General features: G+C 42.4%; 1 protein-coding gene and 1 pseudogene across 5 annotated transcripts in view; both read right to left on the bottom strand.

Annotated features, from left to right (window-relative positions):
• Window positions 1–21,463, bottom strand: part of Nr3c2 (nuclear receptor subfamily 3, group C, member 2) — a 346,930-nt gene that overhangs the window by 34,685 nt on the left and 290,782 nt on the right. The window lies entirely within an intron of this gene.
• Gm23260 lies at window positions 15,463–15,633 on the bottom strand (annotated as a pseudogene).

The raw sequence follows: 21,463 nt of genomic DNA, 5'->3' as shown, positions 1-21,463 counted from the left end.
TGGGTTGACTGCAGTGAACAGAAGGTGGTCACGACTAAGCCTATTTCTACATGGCCTCTCCTACAGAGGTCATGAAGTAGGTCTGGTACTGACTTCACCAATATACTTGTTACAGGGAATTAAAGGCAAACTAGAAAGGTAAGAACAAGAAGTAGAATTGGCTCTAATCAAGACAGCAATGTCACCATATACAAAAATGTTTTCATTCACACAGCCAACCTATCCCTTCATTCCACCACCCAAATGTTTCCATATAAATACATACATACATACAACGAAGTGGTCTTTCTTTTCTTTTTTCTTGAGGGATAAACAAGGCATCATATTGTTTTTAGATGGTTTTTCAGGAAAAAAGTGCCTGTTGGGAGGCTTTGAAAATGTAGCAAGAGATGACTGGTGAAACACGAAAAGAGTTGCCAAGTCAAAGGGACAGGACGGGCCACAAGGCTGGTGCATTTCTCCAGGTGTATCAAGACAGGTGAGCACCTGCGATGCAGTCCCCTCCCAGGATGCCCCCTGAGCTCTGCTCAGGTGCCAAGCCTCTTCTAAGAGGTGAGGAACCCTCAGGGAAATGGGGCAAACGTGGCTCTGGATAGTAACAGTATCTTCCTTCTCCTGTCATAAGCTAGAAGCTATGTTAAGACAATATCTACCTGCACACGCACACACACACATGCATGCATATAGTAACAGTAGAAGCTTGTAGATCTACTACCAAGAATGAAGCATTAACAAATGCTAAGACCTTTTAAATACTTACTTTCGATTTTTAAACAGTTTCATTATGACACAGTTGAGGCCTAGTCTCTTCCTGCTGGGTCTGACCTGGCTCTTTCTCATCTAAGATAGGAACAACAAGCTTGATGGACTAACCTTTGTTCTCAAATGTGTGTGTTAACTGTGCGTGTGTAAAATGACACACTCCTGAATTTTCATACTGAGATTTGACACTAGAGATAACATCCCTCAGTAACTAATTTCCACTCAACATGTAAGTATGAAAGGTGTCTATTTTAGTAGTGGGAACACTAAGTGAAGTCACTCTAGCTGCTTCAAGCTTTGTGAATAACCTCACAATTTATAACAATTTTCTAAAACAACATGTGCATGTTGTTTTAGAAAACATGTGTGTGCACGTGTGTGTGTGTACATGAGTGCAGTGGCTGTGGAAGCCAGAGCGTGTCATATCTCTTAGAGGAGGGCTATAGACAGGCGTGAGCTGCCTGATGTAGATGCTGGGGAACTAAACCCGGCTGTTCTGCAGGATCAGTACAGGTTCTTAACCACTGAGCTCTCTTTCCAGCCCCTGTTATAATGTTTAATGGTGGGAGGGCACATGGATTCTTAACTTTTTATGGCTGTTACAAAGGACAATCAGAGAGCACCTTTGTGTGCTTCCACAAGACAGAGCTTGGTACCGAACTTCTCATCTACCAGCATAGCTTCCTACCAGTGTGGCCCAGGAGAGCCCTTCCTCCACACCTTCCCAATTACCTGGTCCCAAATATTTTGCCATTTAATGAACGCATGTTCAAGGGTAGCTCATAGTTGCTTTTATTTACATTCCAGTATCACCAAAAGCTCCATGTGTTTTTGCGAATGTTTGCTGACCATTTCTTCTTTGGCGATTTGTCTCTTCATGTCCTTACCTATGCCATTTCATTTATAATCCTTCTATCATTACGTCACACTTTCAAAAATAATAACAGGCAGCATTATTAGTCAGGTTCATGGAGCTCAGACTGGCCTCAAACTTGTTATGACGCTGGGGATGAGCTTGAAGTTTCGATCCTCCTGCCTCTACCAGAAGGGTTACAGCAGTAGGATTACAGGCATTTGCCACCACACCTCGTTTATATAGTGCTCGGGGTCGAAACTAGGCAAGCATTCTGCCAGCTAAGCTAAACTGACAATTGCATGGTCCTCCTGGGTTCAAGCAATCCTCCTGCCTCAACGTCCAAATAAGTAGAGTAGCAGGCATCTGCCAAGCTCCCCCACCCTTTTGTTCTTAATAGTTTCTTCTTTAACTTGTTTGCATTATTTTCATTCCGCCTTCTCCCCCGCCCCCACCCCAGATCTTTTTCCTCTCTCCCTCTCTTGTCAGGACTTGCTTGATGTCTTTTCTCCAGCTTTGTTTTATTCTGTTGGTTTAAAATTCACCACATGTATTTAATCATCAAAAAGCCAAATTAAAAAAAAACAACAACAACTGAGAATCTCCGAATTTTGCCATTATCCATTCCCAAGTATTTGCCACTTGAATAGCTCAGTTTAATCTGCTTCTATTTATTTTGATAACTGCAGGCTTGGACTTTCCCACCACCACACTGGCCCCCTCACTCTCTGTTCTCTGCTCTTTGCTTTCCTTCCTTTAGCTGGATCAATCGGCCTTCCTCTCTGTGTCTGCCTCTCTACTGCGTTTAGAAAATGCACATGCTTTCTTTCACACTTCTAATGGTTATTTTTGAATGAAGAACTTGCATAGTTAAAAGCCTAGAGTTAATTAGAAGATTTCTTCCAGAAACAGGAAACTGTTGACACTACATCATCTTTCTTCTACAGCTTCCTGGTCTCCATGATAATGGTCTTCAGGCTTGGATCCATCCTGCTTTCCAGTCACAGTCAAAACCATTTTGTTCCTCTTAGATTCACTGGTGTGTTTCTCAATATCACCTTACTGCCTTCTGCAGCACCGAGGGTGGATCCCAGTCCTTACACCTCCAGGCAAGCCCTTCCCCAAGTGGCTCCAGGCCGGCCCCACCAGTATGTCCAGGTGTAGCAGGGTCTTTGCATATCAGTACTTCCTCTTCACTATGCCTCACTTCTGCATTCCATTTCGTACTTATTAAAGAGCATGTTTTAGTGATTCTTTTAGCTGAAGTCCTCGTCTCAACTCATCTCAATGTGTCAAAACCTGACTACTTGGATGCTTTCCAAAGCTCCAGATTTCTAGCTTGACAAGTAATTTCTCCCAGAACTTTAAGTCTACTATTCCATGAAGCCTGGGCCTCCTTCCTGGCTTTGGGAAGAGCCCCATATAGTCTTGAATTTTCTTTGGTAGCATTATGTTTTTCTCCTTAACCCATGCCTGCACCTTCACTGTGATGTGCCTAGGGACTGACTGGTTTGTACTTCTGTTAGGCACAGTGCTGTTGCTGATGTGTAGGCATCTGTTCAATTCTGCCATGACCTTTGCTAAGACCTCTCCACACAGCATCCTTGCTCCAGCCCCATCGTTGAGCTCTTAGTGGGATGTTAGCCCTTCTCATCACCTCTAAGTTAACTCCTCTTTTGTTCACACCCTTTTCTTACTATCTTCTTTCTAGGTGATTTTTTTCCCCACATCAATTTTCTAACTAAATATTTTTCTTTGTCTATTAAACTCACACATTAATATCTAGAGTTTATTCATTGTTTATTATTTTTGAGAATTTCATGCACAAGTACTGTATATCATTTCCAGCCTCCTCTATCCCACTCCAACTACCCATTGTGTACCCCAAATCACTGTCAAACTTATGACCTCTTTTTAAAATTAATCTTATAATTAAATCAATAATAATTAATTTCTTTAATTTTCTTGTTACTTATACTAAGTTCATTTCATGTTGCTGTGTATAGTTCTTGAATTTTGGTGGCAGTATTTGTTGTGTCCAGGAGCAAAGATGTGTTATTGTTATTCTTGTTACTTGTACTATGAAGTCCATATCATATTGCTTGTGCCTTAGGGCTTGGATTTCAGTGGTGGTTTTCGCCATGTCAAGGAGTGAAGATATCCTCCTCTTTAGTTCTTTCAGAAGCATCTGTGACTTCCCATAAGGCATTTCTTCTCTTATGGTTATAATGCCACCAGACATTTCAACGTGCTTCTTTTTATAGTTTCTTTCTGATTTTCAAGCTCGTTTTTAGGATGTCAGGGTGCACATTTGGCACACGCTTCGGCATTGTCTTCCCCGTGAACCTGTATGGCACTGGCTTGTAGAAGGAGCTCTATGGGAAGTCCTGACAGTGAGAACTGCCATTGAGTGCTAAGTGCCTTGCTACTTCTGGACCAGTTTTATTGCTTATTCCTCAGCTTCAGTGCTTTTGTTAGGACACATGTAGTTAAATTTGGATTCCACTTGATGTGATGGAGGCCTGTTTCCTTATTTCATGCTGCTTCATTTCCATGTCCCCGGGCTAGTCAAAGAGTTGCTGAGTTTTATTGTTCTTGATAGCCAAGTCATGGGGCTCTATCCCAGGCCCCAATCCAGCTGGAATCACAACTTTTTTTTCCTGTTTGTGTTCTAATATGCACCCCGTAAAGCAGATGTCTGTACCCCCTCATCTGTTGGCTAATTGGAGATTTAGCTCAAAGTTAAACAGATCTGCCCCCTCACCCTAGTGCCTCTGTGGAAGTATGGTGACCAGAAAACCTCAGCTGATGTTCCTCAGGTTCCATCCATCTTGTTCTTGGAAACTTGGCCTCTTATTGGCCTAAGCTCACTGGCCAATGACTCTCATGGATCTACCTTCCTCCTTTCCCCAGGCCCTGGGCTTCTATGTGTGCACCACCATACCTGGCTTTTCATGTGGGTTCTGGGGATTGGCTACATGTCCACGTGTTTACAAGGAAAGCTTGTAACTAAGGAGGCTATATCTCCAGTTCTGCTTGCTTCTCCTTTTGAGGTTGCCTATGCATTTAAGAGGGTCTTTTTTGTTTTGTTTTGTTTTTGTGCAAAAATTTCTGTGTCTATGAGGGAGAAATGGCCCAGTTCATTTCCACCATTTGATTTTTTACGAGATTCTTAAACAGAGGATCCATGTGTAACAAAGCATTTTAAAAGTAAAAAGTAAAATGAATCTAAGTATCAGATAAGTATCAACTTTCACTTAGTATGTAGTTCATGACTGAAGAAGAAAGAAAAGAAAGAAAAAATAGGAAGTGTATAAAGCAAGGAAGCAAAGGCATACACATCTTCATATGATGGTGACAGGAAGCTGGCGGGCTACTGGTAACTTATGATTATTAAGTGGCTTCCAAATAAAATATGACATTTATGAAGATTTCAAAAAGTGGGGAGAGGAGGTATTCAGGAGACTAATAAGTGTGCTCATGGTGTTTGATACAAATATGAACTTGACATTGACTTCTGAAAGTGTCCTTATATGTAGAATGGTGTGTGTGTGTGTGTGTGTGTGTGTGTGTGTGTGTGTGTGTGTGAGAGAGAGAGAGAGAGAGAGAGAGAGAGAGAGAGAGAGAGAGAGGCAGACAGACATAGACAGAGACAGAGACAGAGAGAGACTTTACATTGCTGTGGAGGTTAGAGGACAACTTAGCATGATATCCTGAGGAGGAAGGTACCATCCACCTTGTGTGTTTGAGACAAGGTCTCTCACTAGCTAGCTTCCTGAGTAGACTAAGCCTGGCTGACTAATCCCAGGGATCCTATCACTACCTATCTAGCATGAGGATTATAAGCCACCATTGCACCTCGCTATTTAATGGGAGTTCTGGGGTTCAACCTCGGGTTCTGGTGTTTATGGGACAAGCACTTTACTGACTGGGTAGCTCCCCAAGCCACTCACACTTTTGCTGGCCTGCCCCTCCTTTTCCACAGGGGAGCAAGCACTTTTGGCTTTGCATGGAGTTGCCACACAGATCCAGAGGCTCACAGTCCTGTGACTCCTGAGACCCAGGCTTTGCACTAGCAACACTCAAATACCTCCACTCATTCCAATCTTGTATAGATATAGGAAAGAACTATGCGGAAGTTTCCAATGCATAAAGTACCATGTGAAGGTTAGTTCTTTAAAAATATAATTGCAATAGAGAAAATATTTCTAGAGAAGTCAGCACTCATTTTGGTTGAAGCAAGCCAAGAAAGCATCAAATCCTTGAAATGAATTTTCAAGGAAAAGAGCAATTTTATTATTATCACTTCTATATATAGGCCAGTACACCAGGGGAAGAGGAGAGACAAGGCAGATGTTCACAAGGTAGAAGTGACTTGCTTAGTGCTGAACACGAGAAGTAAACACCTTCATGTCAAAGTGTTTCTGTTACTAAGACGTGTTAGCACAATATCCACACACAGAGCAAAGGTTGGAGAGATGCAACCCTGTCTGGAAGCACCTGAGAGGGCTTGTGTGTGTGGCAATACACCTAAGGAAAGTAGTTTTTGTCACGTGGGTATGAACTGAGCCCATTAACTCTTTGTTGAAGAGCCTTGCAGTCCACATGGCTGTGTTTAGGGACAGTTCCTGTGCGCAAGAGTTGAGCTACTTCTTGCCAACTCTCATTACAACTTGTAAGGAACTATCAGCATGTTTATGAGGAATGTTGGATGTGAAAAAGCGACTATTCAAACTCTGATGTTTTACTTTCCCGGGCACTTTGGCCCACGTGAAGACCTTTCAGGTCTGTCCTCTATCATCCAACTGCACAGACATCTCCAGCATGAAACTGATTTTGTAACCAATGAATCCATTGTTTATCCTTTATTCTGCATTATGTCTGCACTTGTGGGCTTCCAAATCCCTTTGCAAAAGAGGAAGATGATGCACTAAGTATAGCTTAAAATTCATGGAAGTAGGCTGGCCATCTTACAAACATGCTTAAGTTCACCACAGTATTTTGCACAATTAGATTTCATGTGCAGAAAAGTGCTTCAAAAGAAGTAGAAGCAAGGACAATATTTTGGCATGATACTGGTATTAAAACTCCTGCCTATGCAGAAAGATTCTATTATATCATTTTATTCATATAATGATTGCATCTTGTTTTGAACAAAACGATCAGGTATCACCAAGTGAGATTGTACTTGACTCCTTTGGGAAAGAAAAGGAACTCTGTATCCTGACTTTAAAAATCCAGAAGTAAATGCACAGCTCCAAGGCAGCCTTGAACAGTAGACTGAAATAGAGGGGACAAGGAAGTGGAGTTACAGATGACTGTGAGCTGACTGCTGTAGGTGCTGGGAATCACACCTGGGGTCGTAACTGAGCCATCTGTCCAGCCTAGCATGAATAGATCTTTATGTTGTACATCAAGTCAAATAACTCTGTCTGTCACCAATGACAGACACTGTATGGCTTCACCTCTGTGGGGTTCTCTGAGTAGTCAAGTAGAGTGGGGACTTGGTGATTATAAGAGACACAGCTTCAGCTTCATGCGATGTGAAATTTCCCTTGATTAGCTGCACAGCTATGCGATTGTACGTCACTCCCCTGAGCTGCACACCTGGAGGAAGGGTCAAGACAGCAAGTCTCTTACATACTTTCAGCCCTACCAAGTTTGGGGGGGGGGAGAGTGATTGTTTCCAAATCATCATCTTACTATATACTCTGACAGAGATTACGAAACTAAAATTGTGTTTAATCACTTAGCTTCTGCCACGGCTTGTGGGTTATTGTTTCTCCTTTCACATGACACAGACATCTCTTCTTCATTTCCACAGCTTGCTCTGTCTTGCTGCCTTGTCAGTCCTCTGTGTCACTGTCTGTGTATTTTACTGCAAGCCATACTCGAGGCTTTTAGAAAGCAGGAGATGTAAAAGTTCTTTAATAAACCATGGTTACAAAAGGTCACCTGGAAACTGTCCCTAGGGTCCTATTTGTTATAGTCCTAATGCCTTATGGGGAAGACGAAGATGGGCTCCATGTCTCATTTATGTCCTCCATAAACTGCCATTTAATTGACATAACCTTGTCTCACTGGCTGATGCTCTCAATGCCTAAGGACAATAGTTTGGCAGCTCTGCCACCTGTGGGGCCCCAGGAAAAGACTGACGGTGCTGTTTATTCCAGATTCTTTGGCAACTGCGCACCAACCTCTCTTCTCACTTACACACCTCTGAGGTGTGTAAGACAGCACTTTGGGAAGTATTGCAAAAAGACTACTAAAATAATCCGCAGTCAACCCTGCAATAGACCCGAGGGACCGCCCGCACTGTGTTATCTGCCCTTCACAAGACAGGGCATATATCATTCCAAGATTGGTTTTCATAGGGCACATGAAATGTTCAAAATGATGATGATGTGAGCTGAGTGGCAAATAAATATCTCACAGTGATGGGTACAGGTGAATCTAAGCTTCCAGCAGCCGAGCCATTGCACCAGGGTGAATGCCTTTGAGTTTCTGGACTCTCGGAGCAGTTCCGTCATTAAGGACATTTGGTTTTCTAGTAGCCAGCTAAAGCTTTAATACATTGCTTCTAGGACCTTGTGCAGTGTGTTGTAATGAGGCAGCACAGGTCTGGTAACAGTGAGTCAAGTAAGTTGAGATCACAGGAGATCGGGGCACTACACACTACATCATCAGGTTAGGATAAATCGAACATTCTGTTCTGTGGACAGTGTAACAGATGGCTTCTGACTCGTGCTTATCATTAAAAAAAAAAAAAAAAACCACAAAATCTCCAGCATTTAGAAACCGTCCCTTCCTCTAAACCTTAACTAGAATAAAAATTACCTCAATTTGAATCTTCAAATTATTCAAATTTACTGTTTCTCCTCCCAACGATGGTCACACATTTTTTGCTAGCTATGCCCCCGAGACTTGCTCTCCTTAGGATGTAGAGTATCTGTAGTGGAGAGCTCAGCCGTCAGGTCCTGAGATCAGCATGAGAATTGTGTCTGCTCTCACTTTCCTGGACTGGTGCCTTGGAGAAAGACTGGCAGTGCAGGGTCTCTGGGACATCTATTTATTCTCCAAACATCTCACAGTGCATTCAGTACTAGTTAGCAACCAACCTGATGTTCTCTTTGTCACCTAAAATGATGCATCAAAAACTATCAGAAACACTTATGCCTGAAGTGACCATGTAGAAACGTTTTTTTCTTGTCATTATTTTGTGGGCAATATGGTAGGACAGTCATTTCACTACCATCCCAATGGTTTTAGCCAGAAAGCGTCTAAAGGGTATCTGAAGGGTGAGGGAGGGGGTGCGTCATTTGCACCTGTAGATCTGGTATCCATGAGCATCCTTTAGTGATCAACACTCTGACATGAAGGGACAACAAGAAACATAGAAAGGAGATTTAAAAAAAAAACTTTTCTGACTAGCAGAAGTTAAATTTTCAATGACCATGTCTTGATTGTAGGCTGTAGACATCAACAGAAGACAACAAGACTCAGAGGTGAGTCTTCCTTTATGCATACACATTGTGGATATAAAAAAGCCATTTAGTTTTAATGAGTGACTCTAGTTACTTACTCGTAAGAGGGAAGCAGAAAAAGCTAGGGTTTTCCCCAATCCCTATGGAAATTGTAGAATTCAAACAAAGCTAATTACCAACTTATGAATGTCATAGTCTACTTAGGTAAGACCTGGGGACAAACACTTGTTCCTCACTGCAGCCCAGATCTATATCCCCAGACCCTGATGGTGTCAGCTTTCCTAAAGCAAAGACCACGTGATCCTAACATCCAGGGCCTGGGGCTGTGAGGAAGGACCTCCGTTCCAGTGAGCCTGCAGTGCAGCCATCTTCCTGCAGAGTGTCAAGGACATTATCTAAGCCTGGTGGGTGTAGATGCTGGGGCAGGAAAAGCTACAGGGCAACTCTGCTTGTGTTTCACAGCCTTCCTTTACTGGGAAAGTCTCACTATTTGAAGAAAATATATGCTAAGAGCCAAGCTCTGTTACCAGAGACACTATTGCATCTGGTAATGAAACTGGGTCCTCGGTGTCAGTTTTGGGATGCCATAATTCCAGATGAAGGGGGCCTCCTTTTGTTTCAATTATTCTATAAAAGCCAGTGCATTGTCTGCTTGAGCTGAAAAAATAAAGAATGTTCAACTCAATTAATTTATTAGACATTGGTCATGTGTCCCCTCTTATTACTGATTCTGAACATCTGTCACAGAGTAGATTTTGTTCAGGACATTATGAACAACTGCATCATTCATTACTGGGGAAAAGAAGTGTGACACTACTTAAACACTACACCAGGCGTGACATCCATTTCCCATAAAACATGCATACTGCATGATGCCACACACATGGGGCCTGGCCTCGATGTTTATTTGGTATTTCTGTTTATATAAAATCACTACTAAAGGTGGCCAGGAAATCGGAGCTGGTATTTTCTAATCTTCCCCTTTCTGCTGATAATCAGAGTCAAGGGGTGTGTTGTTGCTCTTTAATGGCAAATGATTTGTTGAGGCTTTGGTGCCCATTGCCTGAAAACAATGCTTGAAGATCAGGATTTCCAATGTGTCAGTTCCCTGTGTCTCAGGCAGGTCTCAGGCTCAGTTCACAGGGCAGCCTGACTAAAAAGAGGGGTGATTACAACCAAAGGTCCTTCACTGTGAAGTTCCACACAAAGCATTGGTTGTGCAAGGAGGCTGCCATCAAGTGTCAAGGACATTACCTAAGCCTGATTATGATGTGACCTGCTCCGAAATCCTGTGTTCAAAGTTCCTTACCAGTGTGATTAGATAAAGAGGTGGATCTTTTCCTGGGTGGTTAAATCGTGACATTAGGGTCTGGACTAATTATTAATCTCTTTGCATTTGCTATAATCAAATACCAGATGAGAAATAACTTATGGTAAAAAGGGTTGATTTGGGCTTACAGAGTAAGAAGGCATATAAACTATGACATCAGGGAAGGTATGCGGAAGGGTTATGAGAACTGTGGCTAATCACACTGCATTCCTAGTCAGGAAGCAGAGAGAGAGGAAATGGAGAGAGGCTATATGCGTCTTCCTACCAGGCCCCAACTCAAGGTCCCCTCGCTGGGACCAAGTGTGCAAGCCCACATGGGACAGTTCACATTCAAATTGCAATAAGGTCTTTATCAAATTGACAGGGTCAACATTTTTTTTTTTTTTTTTGGAAAGAGGCATAACGTCTCTTCTCCTAAGAAGCACTGCTGTTTGGAAGCAACCACGGAGTGCCATTTAAAGCAAAAAAGAAGCCCCTTCCCAGACACCAAACCCGCTGGCTGGCAGCTTCTGCACGTCTCAATCTCCAGAACAGTTAGAAACACATTTTCTTGCTTATAAATTACTTAGTCTTTGGAATTTTGTTATAGTAGCACAGACAGACTGATGTAAACAATGACAGAAAAACTAATAAAGCAGAGTCGCCCTGTGGGGTTATGTGGGGAACAGGGACTTCCAGGAAGGACCGTGGCTGATAGTGTTCTGAGAACAAATTTTCCATTTAGGAATACCATCTCACCTCAGAATACGCTGTTTCCATTGGAGCCAAGCAGCCACTTTGCCCCAGAAGTTCTCTTCTGTCCAGAAAACCTATGAGTCCTTTGTCTTTCTTATTTTGAAAGTTAAAATAATGGTCTGTAATATTTTTATCTAATAGATGCAGATCTGATGATTTCATTTGTGCTACAAGAGACATGGTGTGTCTGCAAAGCCGAAGGATGGGAATTCAAAGTGTGAGGTGCAAAGATGGGAAAGGAGGAAATGGGGTGGGAGTGGGAGGTGGTGTCCTCTGTATGGAGGGGACAGCCAGTAGAGTCACAATGATCATGTTCCCTTTCTTTTCCTGAGTATCCATCTGTGAAACTTTGTCACCTGTCATCTAGCATCATCATGCTAGTCCTCCCTTGGGTACCCATGTCTCATATGTCCTGTAATCCATCAACCATGTTGTAGGAAAGTAGGGGACAGACTGCATTATTTACTCTTCTGGTTTTGTATTTTGTATTATTTTGGGGTGGCCTAATCATGTGGCTTTGAATGCTGTAGATATTCTGCATATTTACTGCTGACTTGGAAATTGATAGTTACTGCTCATACATTTTTGAATTCTTTTTTTTTTTTTTTTGAGGAGTGTATGATGCCTCTGCATTATGAGAGTACATGTGTGGGTACATGTATGTCCCAGAATAGGTGTGCATTTATAGTCAGAAGAAACCCTCGGGTCTCGGTTCTCGCCTTCCAGCCAGTTTTGAGACAGGGTCCCTGTGCACTGGCTACATAGCCAGACTAGAGGACTCTCCTGTTGCCATCTCCCATCCAGTTGTCCACGTGGCAGCTTTCCAGATGTGTACTACTGCACCCAGATTTAAGTGGGCTCTAGGAACCCCAACTCATGTCCTCAGGCTTGAATGGCAATCATGTTACTCACTGAGCCATCTTGTCAGCAGCAGCCATAACGTTTAGTGAAGTAATAAAGAGATTAAATTTTACATCCAAGGAAGTGAATAGGATAGTCACTTATGTTGTCATTTAGAAAATTATGCTTCAACCCAAAACAACCAATAACAGCAGGCTTCAACCCAAAACAACCAATCACAGCAGGCTTCAACCCAAAACAGTCAATCACAGCAGGCTTCAACCCAAAACAACCAATCACAGCAGGCTTCAAACCAAAACAACCAATCACAGCAGGCTGAGCGTGAGATGCAGATGATACACATAAATCAACTACATATAAGCCAGACAAAAGGGAGGACTTAAAATACACAATAAAACAAGGACAAAAAATATCACTCTCCTAAGGTTTTTGGGGAAAATGATTTTTAATAGAATGATTATGTAATATTATTTATAAGAAGACAGTGGCTTGTTATCTTTATTATATTTTTGTGGTGTTGGGGATTGAACCCAGGGCTTTATGCATGCTAGGTCAGCACTCTACTGCTGAGTTATATCCATACCCCTGTGGTTATTTTTAAATAAATTAATATATTAATAGTTTTAAAATTCAGTTTGGGCAATTATCAATAGATAAAACTTCTATAAAAGAAAGGCTCTTGTACTTCTCAGTGATTTTGAGAATATAAAGGGGTTTCATGGATCAGCAGTGACCTGCTGGTGGCTTAGTTCCTGATATAGATTAAAAATGAGCCTTATGTCTCTAGTTGCATATGTAGCAGAGGATGGCATAGTTGGCCATCAATGGGAGGAGAGGCCCTGGTCTTGAGAAGATCATATGCCCCAGTATAGGAGAATGCCATGGCCAGGCAGCAGGAGTGGGTGGGTTGGGGAACAGGGCAGGGGAGGGTATAAGGGACTTTCAGGATAGCATTTGAAATGTAAATGAAAATATCTAATAAAATTTTTTTTGAAAAAAAAGAAAAAAGAAATGAGCCTTAGCAAAATAAGCCATTCACTTGACCACAGCAAAGCTGTTATCAAGACTGGGCCTTTAAGGTTGAGCTCTTTGGTACTACCATGGTATCAGATGGGAAATACAACTGATTTAAATGTGGAACTAAAGTCCTAGTTACTCGAAGAAGATTCAGTGGTGCAGTCTATACCCTGGTGTGTTTCCACTTGCTTTAGATGGTAACTTATGAGAGATGATGTGTGATTGGGTAGCAAGGGCTCCGTGTTATAAAACACAGGAAACATTATGACGTCTCAAAGGCTTACACTATAGCCTGAAAGGGAGCAGTCTTCACTTAGCCAAAGAAGCTGAGCTCTAGACCGAGGGAATCTTGGGTCCTCCTCATTAAACAAAGAGGGAAAACAACACCATCATTACAGAGGTGGGAGGATTAAGAACAACGGTGTACGGTGTACTTGAGCCTCTCTGAGGCCCCACACGCCTCTTGATTACTTTGCCACCAGGGTCCACAGTGATAGAGAGATATCACAACTTAACAAGTCAAAGGGAGGGAGTCCATCAGCTGCCCAATCCCCCTGATGCCAATGGAGTACTGACATCCTCTGTCCAGGGGCAGAGCAGCACAGAGACGCTGGCCACATCTGGGGTGTGCTGTCCCCTCAGCAATGGATGGCATCTGTCTTGCTTGTTTATTATATACTTACTTTTGATCAGGAAACTTCTGGTTTCTTTGGAAAGTTGGTTATGTCAAATGATGCTTTGCTAAAGCAGACACATGGGAGGATGTCAAGTGATGAAAGCTTCTTTGATAACACACGTGTATTGGTTCGCCTTACATTGCGTAGCTGAGCCCTATTTGTCATGACTCTTGTAGAGAGAAATGAACCAAAAAACTTCTGGTGGTGTACTGGAAGTTTCTTACAAATTTCAAGGATTTGGGCTGATTAGCAGAATGATGTCAGCTGATTACAGACTCAGGTGGTGTTTTGGTAAGACAGACTCACGTGGTAAGTCAAGACTCTTGGGAGGACATGTGATGTTTGGAGGGAGTATAAGTAGGATTCAATGGACAGTGGTGGTGGTGGGGACTGCATAACTAGCTTTGCAAGTCTTCACTAGCTGATCTTCACTTGGGTGAAAGAGGTATGATAAAGAACTTCTCCTGGTGCCCCCCACACACCCTGCCTGTCCCTCCTGCTGACTTGTGCTGAGGCTGAGGCCTGCCTGTTTCTGCTAGGTAGTGCCACTGTTGCTGATTCGTGATCACTATCCCAACACTACCAAACTGGGCTGCTGGTATACTTGTAAAGTGTTTGAGAATGACTGGAGTTGCCAATGCTGAATCCTATGGACTGCACTGCTGGTTTCCTGACAATGCAGACTGGATTTGCTCCAAAGAACAATTACTAAACAATTCCTAATAACCTTTCTTTTCCACTACCTCTGGTGGGTAGTGGGCTAAAAAGGAGATTAAAGCATTTAAGAACCCATATTAAAAGTAGGTTTTGAAAAAAATCAAAGCTTACATAATTTTTCAAAAAATTATTTGTGTGTATGTGTGCATGCACATCCACAATGTATACCTTGTGGTTGTTAGAGGGCAACTTTCCTGAGCTGGCTCTTCCTTCCTTCCTTCCTAGTAGGGTCTGAGAATCAGACTCAACTGTCCAGGCTGAGTGTAAGCACCTGTACCTGCTGAGCCATCTTGCTGGTCCTCTGTTTCTTTTAAGAAAGAGTCCAATGCTAGAATCCAAGAAAACAATTCCCTCTTCCAAGCTCTTCTACATATGGTCCACTTAATAAAATGAGCTTGGGTGTACGGGACCACAGACAACCAAATTAATCTTTCCTGCATGGCACAATGAAAAGGGATAAAGCCACGTGATCCCTGTTCCACTCTAGACTTGTCTAAAGCCAAGAGCTGAGGAAGTTCTTTGTGCATCAGGTGATAGGCAAGGGTTGGCCTCTGTCAAGGGTTGGCCATACCATCAAAATGATCATCTCTGCACTTTGCATCCTGTCACCTATGTAGGTGAAAAAGCCTGGAGTCCTCTTTAGTTAATGAGTTGAGTTTCAAAAATGAATTAATATTGTAGTAGTAGGAATTGAATCAGAACTTTGCATGCCAGGCAAGTGCTCTACCATGGAGGAAAAACCCAAACTTTTGTAATCTTTAGTTTGAAATAGCCTCACAAGTTGTCCAGTGTGGCTTACAATTGCCTTAAACTTGCCTCAGTCTCTAGAGCAGTTGGGATGAAATGCATAAGTCACCATGCCCAGCTTTTTAAGGAGCATCTTTGTCTATGGAGACATTGAAGTAGCACAGGGCATACTTCAACTCTCATGGATCTTCTGAGCCCAGCACACAAACTGGCTTTCTCATGTGGAACAGAAGTGAAATGAAGAAGCCCCAAACTAACCACACACATGCTGGTCACCCCAGCAGTGCAGCACTCCTGCACAGTTTGCAATACAAGGTCACGGTGGGAATTGGATAGTGCAAGTCCCTATTTCATCAAATTAATCTACTGTCCTTAGACAGGGGACTATATGAAATTAAACTGAAAAGAACAGACATTACACTTCATCTCAGCCCAAGGCCCTGAAGCCATCAGCTTTAATTGACATATTCCTTGCCACCTGACCCAACCCTGCAATAGAATTGCTGCAAAGAAAATAATTTTTGTCTATAAAAATTTCAGTGAAGACACTTAGTGATTTTATTTATATGGAAGAGTGCTTTGAGCGGAAGGGAACAAAGCCCTGTGAGCATGCTAACTGAGGAAAGCAATATGCTAATATCCTAGGCACAGCGCTTTACGGATAATGTAGGATCTTAAATTGTTGTTGACTTTTATTCAACGTGGAAACAGGCTCCCTGTACTTAGGCAGCATGCCGCACAGCCGTGTTTCTGAGATCACTGCCACTGTCTAGGATCCCAGGACAACTACGGGCAACTATTCTCAAACCCATATTCATCTTGCCTTCATTTCCTCCTCTCCTCCAAATCACCCAGCTTCATTAACTCTTCAGGAAATTTCTCAAGTGCTCTACAAGAGATATCGTGTAAAAATGCCTAACAGATGGGAGTACTATTGAAGTAAAATTTAGATAAAGTCTGCAGAAATGACTCCATTCAAAAGTTCAGAGCCTTTGAAAGGACCCAAAAGCACAAGAGGGCAAGCTCCACTGGACTCTCCCTTCTGAGCCTCACACTGCTGGAATGACTATCAGCAAACCAAAATGACTTACCAAGTGCCAAGGATGTATACAGCATTTTGTTAAGACACTGGTAATGATTGTTTAAAAGCATACTTTCTCTCTGGAATAGTCAGGGTACAGAGAGTACAAAAATCACCAAAAGGCTGACATAGAAATGAACCTGTTTTAAAGAGGTCTGGTGGGATGTAGCTCAGTGGTAGAGCACCTACCACTACTACCACATTGGTAGAGTGGTAGCTCAACCTCCAGAAAAAACACGTTTTGTTTGTTTGTTTGTTTAGTTTTTGACAGGGTTTCCTTCTGTAGCATAGGCTGGTGTTTGAACTCTTGATCTTTCTGCCTCTGCCTCCTGATGTGTGGCACCATGTCCAGTTCTAACTCTGATTCTTATCACTATGATAGGTTGAGAAAGGGAAAGGGAAATGATTTTTTAAAATAAGGGTGATGGAGGAAATGTCTTGCTTAGAGAATTGATCCTGCCTTTCATCTGTCCGCATACACTCAATTGTGACTTGAATGTGAGCTACCCCCACAGGCTCACATAGTTGAACACTTGGTCCACAGCTGGTAGCAGTGTTTAGAAAGGCGTGTGGCCATTAAAACACAGAGCTTTGCTGGAGGAAGTCAGTCACTGGGGGCAAACCTTGAGGATTTGCAGCCTGGCCCAAACTCTTGTTTACATTCTCCTGGCCGAGTATGGATACAATGTAACCAGTTAAGGCTCTGAGGCTGTCCTCATGTTTCTCCTGCCATCATGGACTCTACTCCTCTGGAACTATAATCCAAAATAAACCATTTCAACCTTAAGTAGTTTAAGGAAGAAGGTAACTAAGACACACCCCTACACAACTGCTTCTTGTTTGCAGACGTTCCCTTATCTGTCCTCCGTTAGACCCTTCCTTCAGGTATAACCCCATTCTAGTTTACTTTTGTGGCAAAGATTAATCTCATCCCAAAGTGCAATGTCTGTTCTCTGCAGTCAGCCACTGACCACTTTCTACTGATGACAGTGTTTTTCTTAAGAGTCTCAAGCTCAGCTATCTTTGGGAGCCAGGTATCTCTGAGTGAAAAGGACTTGTGGATAGCAGACACTGGGCGAACTACCATGTACCATCTGAGGAAGGACATCACTGTCCACCATAATCAGGCCACTTGCTCTTCAGCTGCAGCATAGCTGAGATTTCCACAGGTACAATAAAAAGGGAAGAACAGGATCTTCACTCTACTCAGAAGTTAAAGAAAAAATAGAGAGACAAGTGTAAGTTTTTTTAACATTATGAAGAGGCAGTGAGTGTGTGTCCATGCATGTGTGTGCATGTTAAGGCAGACATGGACAAAAAGAAGGAAGAAAGGAAGATTACATACTGTAAACCATAAGAAATCCTCACTAGAAAGGAGAAAGGGCTTGGGCAGGGGGAGGAGCTTACAAGGACTTAGTACTGAGGAAACTGGCTGAGATTCACCCCACCTCTAGGCCCCTCTCATCAGGACTGCCATTCTCTGTCACTGGATGTGACATATACTGTAGTGGCTTGGTATCTTGGTGTTTGGGGGCAAGGGTTTGTCACCCTGACTCCAGCTACCCCAAGGATGCCCTGACTTCCAGCCTATGCATAGAAACACTCTTGGGCCACAAAGACTCTCTATCAGTCAGGCCTCCTGAAATTCCAGAGTGTTGGGTGCAAGGTACCCACAGGCATTGCTTGTTGAGAGGATGGCTGGGAGAACCATCATTGAGGGCAATTGAAAATGTTGACATAGTGACCCAGCAACCAAGAACATGAAAGGTTTCGAGGTGCGATGAAAACATGGCATAAAATAACCAATCACTGAGCTGTTTGCTCTAATGGTGCATGACATCACAGTCAGCATAGTACTTGGAAGATGTGGGTTGACTTCACTTCTGGAACACCAGTTGAGATAGCCTTTCTTCCTTGGAGATCCACTCGAAGTCCCAGGAAGAGGCCAGAGGTAGCACTGAATCCTACCCCTCTGTTCTCCCCAACAGTCTTGGGACCATAGTTACAGAACTTTCAGATGACAAACATTATTATTAGAGAGAGATTATAGATGCCTTCAATAGACTTCTCATTTTGAAATACTGGTCAGGGCTTAACAGAAATTGACTAAAGCACCTAATCTTAATTTCTGGGGTGTGGTGGGGGTGGGGAAAGGAAGCAAGAAAAAAAAAAGGAAAAAATCTTTCATTACAAGCATAAGTGGGAGTTTTAATATATGTGTTGAGCTGATAAAGAAATTTGAATAGTTGCAGTGATCTTTTGCAATACGTAGTACATTGTTTCAAGGTAAAATTGAATAATTAATCATTTAATACTTATCTGAAAAGTTTTGAATTTATAATAAGAAAAGTTCTTTGCTAAAATATTAACTCATATTTTCACTTCAGTATTTAATGAAAAAAATTGCAAAGGATGTTTCCTTTATTATTCCCCATTTCCTGCCTCTCCTCCAGCTCAATATTGCTAATGTGTAGCCAAAGGATAAGATCATCAGACATCCTCACACTCATTTCAAAGGCCAACACAAAGTTCTGTTCCTCTGTGAACAGCGATGCTCCTGTTCATAGGCACACCACAGCATCATATTACGCTCCCCGTCCATAGCCTTCATTCTTGTAACCAGAAATATGAATCCTGAAACCCCTCTCAGATAACTACTAGCCTGGTGGGTTAATTTGTTCAATAACTAATCTATCTGGCAAATATTTACAGAGCTTAGGCTCAATGCTAGATGCTAAACATTTAAAAAAAAAGACTGTCAGAGTCTGAAGACAAAAGTAAGAACTAATTAAACTGTCAAAAATCGTGTGTTTTCCCGCTGACTTTCATGTGTTCAAAAGGAGTCTTCTTGGCTACTTTGCTGAACATTTTGTCTTTTGATGTTATGTATGTTTTAAAATTAATACTTGACTTTAAAAGCAAAGGACACAAGAGGAAAAACACGAGTTAACTTCATGTGTGAACCATAAAATACTACTAAGAGCTGGGTGTGTGGTTCAGTTCTAGATGCTTTGCCTAGTGTGCATGAAGTCCTGAATCCTTTGCATAAACTGGTGGTCTGTCTACAACCCCAGCACTCAGGATGTAGAGGCAATAGGATCAGGAGTTCAAGGTCATGGAAGGCTCACAGTGAGTTTAAGGTTAGCCTGGGCTATGTGAACTCTATCTCAAACAAACAAACAAATACAACAACAACAACAACAAACCCACAAACAAATGAAAACAAAACAAAAAACAAAACACTTTGTAATTTCAAAAAGTGGAAACAAAGAGACTGTAACAACTGGGAGTAAGGAATTACAAATCACTTAGATTTTATATCCAAAGTAGGTGAAGGACCAGAGCCAAAGAGCAACACGATGATTAACTTAAACTAACAATGGGAAAAGACCCTGAGCTGTCATTTCTCCAAAGAAAATAGATCAGTGGCCTGTCAAGATTGCCCAATATTACTAGTCCCCAGAGACACGCAATGCCCAACTATAAGGAATGGTCGTAAAGGATGAACATTCAAAGGAAAAATTATTGGCATGAATATGGAGAAATTGGAACCTGTTTTCAGCTGGCAGGTTGTAAAAATGTTGCAACTTCTGTGTACACAGCTTGGAATTTTTCAGAAAGTGCAATGCAGAATTAGCATATGCCTGGAGGGTCTACTACAGGTATGCATCCATCCGAATTGAAAAGAACGTGGGGATGTGAATGAGAAGTGTCCCCCAGAGGCTCATCTGTTTTGCTATTTGGTCACTAGTTGCTGTCACGGTTTGGAAAGTTATGCGACCACACCTTGCTGGAGGAAGTATGCCAGGAGGGGAGGGATTGGAGGTTTTATAGCCTGACCTAACCTCCTGTTTCTTTTTTTGTTTGTTTGTTTGTTTTTTTTTTTTTTTTGTTTTTTTCCCCATTTTTTATTAGGTATTTAGCTCATTTACATTTCCAATGCTATACCAAAAGTCCCCCATACCCACCCACCCCCACTCCCCTGCCCACCCACTCCCCCACCTGTTTCTTAACCCATCTGTTGCCTGCATTTAGATGAAGCGTCAGGCAGCTTCTTTCTCTTGGCACCAGGCCTTTCCTGACATGTCAACTCTGTCCCTCTGGAATCCTAAGCCAAAAATGAACTTTTTCTTCGGGTGCTGTTGTCTGAAGGTTTGATCCCAGCCACAGTAAAATAACTAATACAGCTATCTGAGAGGTATTCGCACACCCACTGTACTCAAAGGTGGCCAGGCAGCCACATGCAGACACACTCAGCTTTCTGGGTTTTCTACAGCTATGCTCTATGAATGCAAGGCAAACACCTACTCAGTGAATACTGAGCCATTTCCCAAGGGGCACCTGAAGGTGAGGACCCACTGTGCCTCTGGGCACTCTGTTTCTTGGCTGTTCTATAGGTAGTCTTGTTCGGCGTGTATTTCTGATCAGATGCATTATTTAATATCCACTGCCGAATCAACACAGAACTCACAGCAACATCAAGATAGCTCACGGCTGTGTGATGAGGCTTTTCCTCTCGACGTGGCACCATTCCAGCCTTGCTGAGCTCAGAGGCACTGGGCTGCACAGCAGCCCTGCGCGCTCTGCCTATTTTGAACAGGGACATTACCAAGAAAAGCATAAAAGTGCAGACAATGTAGCAAAGACAAGAAATCATATAAGAGGCTTGTGCACAGTCTCAAAAAGGCAGAGCACAGCCTGCTTTGCTCCCTGATGCAATGTGCCCTCGATAGTGACATTTATTTTGCATTCTACATGTGCCATAATGATGGATAAGTTACTGTGTGCATTTGTAGTGAGATTAAAACCAGATGTAACCACCAACAGTCAAATTCTCAGGGAGAGAATATATAAATAATGAGGACAAACTACATATAAATAAGGGAATACTGCTCAGCCATGAAAAGGCATGCAAACTGAAGACATGCTTCGGGGTGGGTAAACGTGGACATTATTATGTTTAATGAAAATAAGCCAGGCACGAAAGGACAAATACTGCATGATTGCATTCTGACAAGGTTGTCTAGAATACAGGTAAGCTCATAGACTGCAGGTGCTAGAATTGGGGCAGGGTCCTCCAAGTATTTGGAATGTCAGCAGGAGAGGGGGTGAAAAGGACTGGAGGGGGAGTCTACAAAATAATGATGGCTATAAAATATCTCAGATGTTAGAGTATTCACATTCACACTTTATGAAAAC

The sequence above is a fragment of the Mus musculus genome, chromosome 8, assembly GCF_000001635.26.
Source record: "Mus musculus strain C57BL/6J chromosome 8, GRCm38.p6 C57BL/6J".
In the NCBI taxonomy this organism is placed as follows: Eukaryota; Metazoa; Chordata; class Mammalia; order Rodentia; family Muridae; genus Mus; species Mus musculus.
The sequence above is the reverse complement of the archived record's forward strand: the minus strand, read 5'-3'. Positions and strand labels throughout refer to the sequence as shown.